This window comes from Odocoileus virginianus, unplaced genomic scaffold, assembly GCF_023699985.2.
Source record: "Odocoileus virginianus isolate 20LAN1187 ecotype Illinois unplaced genomic scaffold, Ovbor_1.2 Unplaced_Contig_14, whole genome shotgun sequence".
Taxonomy (NCBI): domain Eukaryota; kingdom Metazoa; phylum Chordata; class Mammalia; order Artiodactyla; family Cervidae; genus Odocoileus; species Odocoileus virginianus.
The window spans coordinates 1,782,789-1,788,788 of NW_027224331.1; positions in this window are offsets into that span (position 1 = coordinate 1,782,789).

Genomic DNA, 6,000 nt, shown 5'->3' on the forward strand with positions numbered 1-6,000 from the left:
AGAGATCTCTTCAAGAAAATTAGATACCAAAGGAACTTTCCATGCAAAGAATGGAACAATAAAGGAAAGAAAAGGTATGGACCTAACAGAAGCAGAAGATATTAAGAAGAGGTGGCAAGAATAATACACAGAAGAACTATACAAAAAAGATCTTCATGACCCAGATAACCACAATGGTGTGACCACTCACCAAGAGTCAAACATCCTGGAATGTAAAGTGAAGTGGGCCTTAGAAAGCATCACTACGAACAAAGCTAGTGGAGGTGATGGAATTCCAGTTGAGCTATTTCAAAGCCTTAAAGATGATGCTGTGAAAGTGCTGCACTCAATATACCAGCAAATTTGGAAAACTCAGCAGTGACCACAGGATGGGAAAATGTCGGTTTTCATTCCAATCCCAAAGAAAGGCAATGGCAAGAATGTTCAAACTGTCACACAATTGCACTCATCTCACATGCTAGTAAAGTAATGCTCAAAATTCTCCAACCAGTATGTGAATGGAAAACTCCCAGCTGGATTTAGAAAAGGCATGGGAACCAGAGATCAAATTGCCAACATCCATTGGATCATAGAAAAAGCAAGAGAATTCCAGAAAAACATCTGCTTCATTGACTATGCTAAAGCCTTTGACTGTGTGGATCACAACAAACTGGAAAATTCTTAAAGAGATGGGAATACCAGACCACCTTACCTGCCTCCTGAGAAACCTGTATGCAGGTCAAGAAGCAACAGTTAGAACCGGACATGGAACAATGGACTGGTTCCAAATTGGGAAAGGAGTACATCAAGGCTGTATATTGTCACTCTGCTTATTTAATTTATATGCAGAGTACATCATGTGAAATGCCAGGCTGGATGAAGCACAAGCTGGAATCAAGACTGCTGGGAGAAATATCAATAACCTCAGATATGCAGATGATACCACCCTTATGGCAGAAAGCAAAGAGGAACTAAAGAGCCTCTTGATGAAAGTGAAAGAGAAGAGTAAAAAAGCTGGCTTAAAACTCAATATTCAAAAAGACTAAGATCATGGCATCCAGTCCCATCACTTCACGGCAAGTAAATGGGGAAACAATGGAAATAGTGAGAGGTTATTTTCTTGGGCTCCAAAACCACTGCAGATGGTGACTGCAGCCAGGAAATTAATAGAGAGAAAAAAAAAAAGCTTGGAAGAAAAGCTTTGACCAACCTAGACAGCAGTGGCCTAGACAGCATATTAAAAAGCAGAGTCATTATTTGACGACAAAGGTCCATCTAGTTAAAGCTATGGTTTCTCCAGTAGTCATGTATGGATGTGAGAATTGGACCATAATAAAAGCTGAGCACCGAAGAATTGACGTTTTTGAACTGTGGTGTTGGAAAAGACTCTTGAGAGTCTCTTGGACAGCAAGGAGATCAAACCAGTCAATCCTAAAGGAAATCAGTCCTGAATATTCATTGGAAAGACTGATGCTGAAGCTGAAGCTCCAATACTTTGGCCCCCTGGTGGGAAGAACTGACTCATTGGAAAAGACCCTGATGCTGGGAAAGATTGAAGGCAGGAGAAGGGGACAACAGAGGATGAGATGGTTGGATGGCATCACCGACTCAATGGACATGAGTTTGAGCAAGGTGTAGTCCATGGTGTTGCAAAGAGTTGGATATGATCGAGCGACTGAACTGAAATGATAGAGCTAAACTGTACATTCTTTCTGGATCTCACACTGTTAGAAAGTTTTCCCTCACACAGAAGTTAAGATTTTCTTCCCTGGAACATCCTCCTTTGTTTTTTGTGATATGTCTTAGGGCAGTTCAAAATATGTTTAAGGAAATGTAGCAAGTGTTTGTCCTGAGTGATTTCATTTCTTCCTTGTAAAACCTCATCAATTATGTAGGACTTCTTTAGGTGAGATATATATATATATATATATATATATATATATCCAACTCTTTGCAACACCATGGACTACACCTTGCTCAAACTCATGTCCATTGAGTCGGTGATGCCATCCAACCATCTCATCCTCTGTTGTCCCCTTCTCCTCTGCCTTCAATCTTTCCCATCATCAGGGTCTTTTCCAAGGAGTCAGTTCTTCGCACCAGGGGGCCAAAGTATTGGAGCTTCAGCTTCAGCATCTATATATATATATATATGACTCAGTGGTAAAGAATTTGTTTGCCAGTGCAGGATACACAGATTCAGTCCCTGGGTAAGGAAAATCCCCTGGAGAAGGAAATGGCAACCCATTCCAGTATTCTTGCTGGGAAATCCCATGGACAGAGAAGCCTGGTGGGCTACAGTCCATGGGCTTGCAAAGAGTCAGACATGATTTAACAAATAACAACAAGAACAAATATATGTATATTATATAAAATCTTTATTTATAAAAATTTGCCACTGTGTAGTTTAAGATGGATATTCTGCATGTGGCTGTTCAAGTACTGGATATTTACACCGATGATATGTACAGAATGAGTTCTTTCACAATGGGCCTTCGTCAGTTCAGTTCAGTTCAGTTCAGTCGCTCAGTCGTGTCTGACTCTTTATGACCCCATGAATCGCAGCACGCCAGGCCTCCCTGTCCATCACCAACTCCCGGAGTTTACTCAAACCCATGTCCATTGAGTCCATGATGCCATCCAGCCATCTCATCCTCTGTCATCCCCTTCTCCTCCTGCCCCCAATCCTTCCCAGCATCAGGGTCTTTTCCAATGAGTCAACTCTTTGCATGAGGTGGCCAAAATATTGGAGTTTCAGCTTCAGCATCAGTCCTTCCAATGAACACCCAGGACTGATCTCCTTTAGGATGGACTGGTTGGATCTCTTTGCAGTCCAAGGGACTCTCAAGAGTCTTCTCCAACACCACAGTTCAAAAGCATCAATTCTTCGGTGCTCAGCTTTCTTCACAGTCCAACTCTCACATCCATACATGATCACTGGAAAAACCATAGCCTTGACCAGACGGACCTTTGTTGGTAAAGCAATGTCTCTGCTTTTTAATATGCTGTCTAGGTTGGTCATAACTCTCCTTCCAAGGAGTAAGCATCTTTTAATTTCATGGCTGCAATCACCACCTGCAGTGATTTTGGAGCCCAAAAAAATAAAGTCTGACACTGCTTCCACTGTTGCCCTGAACTATTTCCCATGAAATGATGGGACCAGAAGTCATGATCTTAGTTTTCTTAATGTTGACCTTTAAGCCAACTTTTTCACTCTCCTCTTTCACTTTCATCAAGAGGCTTTTTAGTTTCTCTTCACTCTCTGCCATAAGGGTGGTGTCATCTGCATATCTGAGGTTATTGATATTTCTCCGAGCAATCTTGATTCCAGCTGGTGCTTCATCCAGTCCAGCGTTTCTCATGATGTACTCTGCATATAAGTTAAATAAGCAGGGCGACAATATACAGCCTTGACATACTCCTTTTTCTATTTGGAACCAGTCCTTTGTTTCATGTCCAGTTCTAACTGTTGCTTCCTGACCTGCATATAGGTTTCTCAAGAGGCAGGTCAGGTGGTCTGGTATTCCCATCTCTTTCAGAATTTTCCACAGTTTGTTGTGATCCACACAAAGGCTTTGGCATAGTCAATAAAGCAGAAATAGATGTTTTTCTGGAACTCTCTTGCTTTTTCGATGATCCAGAGGATGTTGGCAATTTGATTTCTGGTTCCTCTGCCTTTTCTAAAACCAGCTTGAACATCTGGAAGTTCACAGTTCACGTATTGCTAAAGCCTGGCTTGGAGAATTTTGAGCATTACTTTACTAGTGTGTGAGATGAGTGCAATTGTGCGGTAGTTTGAGCATTCTTTGGGATTGCCTTTCTTAGGGATTGGAATGAAAACTGACTTTTTCCAGTCCTGTGGCCACTGCTGAGTTTTCCAAATTTGCTGGCATATTGAGTGCAGTACTTTCACAGCATCATCTTTAAGGCTTTGAAATAGCTCAACTGGAATTCCATCACCTCCACTAGCTTTGTTTGTAGTGATGCTTTCTAAGGCCCACTTGACTTCACATTCCAGGATGTCTGGCTCTAGGTGAGTGATCAGCACCATTGTGATTATCTGGGTCATGAAGATCTTTTTTGTATAGTTCTTCTGTGTATTCTTGCCACCTCTTCTTAATATCTTCTGCTTCTGTTAGGTCCATACCATTTCTGTCCTTTATTGTGCCCATCTTTGCATGAAATGTTCCCTTGGTATCTCTAATTTTCTTGAAGAGATGTCCCATTCTGTTGTTTTGCTCTATGTCTTTGCATTGATTGCCAAGGAAGGCTTTTTTATCTCTCCTTGCTATTCTTTGGAACTCTGCATTCAAATTGGACTATCTTTCCCTTTCTTCTTTGCTTTTCACTTCTCTTCTTTTCACAGCTATTTGTAAGTCTTCCTCAGACAACCATTTAGCCTTTTTACATTTCTTTTCCACGGGGATGATCTTGATCCCTGTCTCCTGTACAATGTCATGAGCCTCCGTCCATAGTTCATCAGGCACTTTTGTCTATCAGATCTAGTCCCTTAAAATCTATTTCTCACTTCCACTGTATAGTCATAAGGGACTTGATTTAGGTCATACCTGAATGGTCTAGTGGTTTTCCCTACTTTCTTCAATTTAAGTCTGAATATCCCATATTACCATTATTTAAAACTTCTAAAACAATGTCTTTTATTAATTAGTGAATATTAAAGAAGATCTGACAAGTTTGATTTTTCCCTCCATTAAGCCAACCCTAACCCACTCAGAGAAGAACTGTCTTCAGATATCTTTAAGCTTTTAAGCATCTATTTTTATAAATAACTGACAGAGCAAAGCTCTCTAATCAGCGTACCAAGATCTGCAAGGTGTGGCCTGGGGAGGCAGACTCCTCTGATTCAAGTCCCAGTGTCATCACTTGTGCTTCCTGGGAAAGGCCTCCTGCACTCTGGGAGCCTCGGCTTCCTTGGCACGGGCTTGTGGATAGTACCTGCCCCTTTGATTTCCCTTGGTAGTCACTGCCCTGCCTTCATCAGATGTTGTAACCTTGCATTTGGTATGTTTCCATCAGCCAGTAACTTCTATGGATTCTAACAACTCAAAAGCTCTTGCTTTGATCTGGAATCTCTAACTGACCCCACTGCCAAACCACCATTCTGTAGACTCCTCTGGGCTGACAGTGGGTCTGTTCTTCAGTTTCACAGACTGTGGTTAGAGTCAGGCTACCAGATAAAACACAGGATTTTAAAATACATAAATACAGATAATACTCAGATTAAAATACAAAGTCAAAGAACTTTGAACTTTAGGGAATTCCCTGGTGGTCCAGTGGTTAGGACTCCACGCTTCAGCTGCCAAGGGCATGGGTTCACTCCCTGTTTGGCGAACTAAGATCCCACAAACTGCAGATTTTTTTTTTAAATTTCATGCAGACAACAAATAATTCTTTAGTATAGGTATGTCCCAACCTTTGCATGGCAGGCCTTGTTTGGGGGCCATCTCTTGAATCACCGTCAAGTTTGTCTGGCCCATCCCCAACCACAGCCTCACCTTGTCTGGTGCAGGTTGACACCTTTCCTCCCCCAGAAGGGCTGTTTGGACCGATAGCCCACTTTCCCAAGGGTAAAGCAACGATTTCTCCCTCACTTGACTCCTCGGCATAGGAATCCTGGTGTCTGTTCTCAGTGTTGAGCATGTAGGAACAGGAGGGTGAGTTGTGTGAAACAGGGGAAGGGGCTCACCTGTTTCTAGTCACCAACTGCTCTCTAAGGGGCCATCACGATTCCACCGTAAACATCGGGTAACAGAGGTTTCCTCTCCATTACCTGTCAGCGGGCTTCGGGTGAACTTCAATGGGCTCCATTTAGCCTGTGAGCAGATGAGAAAAGGGCCAGTCCTTCCAGGTCCTGGTTCAATAAGGACAGCTGGGCATCAGAAGGGCCTGGTCTAAGTTGTGTGTCCCTGCTTAGTCTCTCTGTGGTGTCCGACTCTGCAACTCCATGGACGGTAGCCTACCAGGCTCCTGTGTCCAGAGAATTTTCCAGGCAAGAGTACT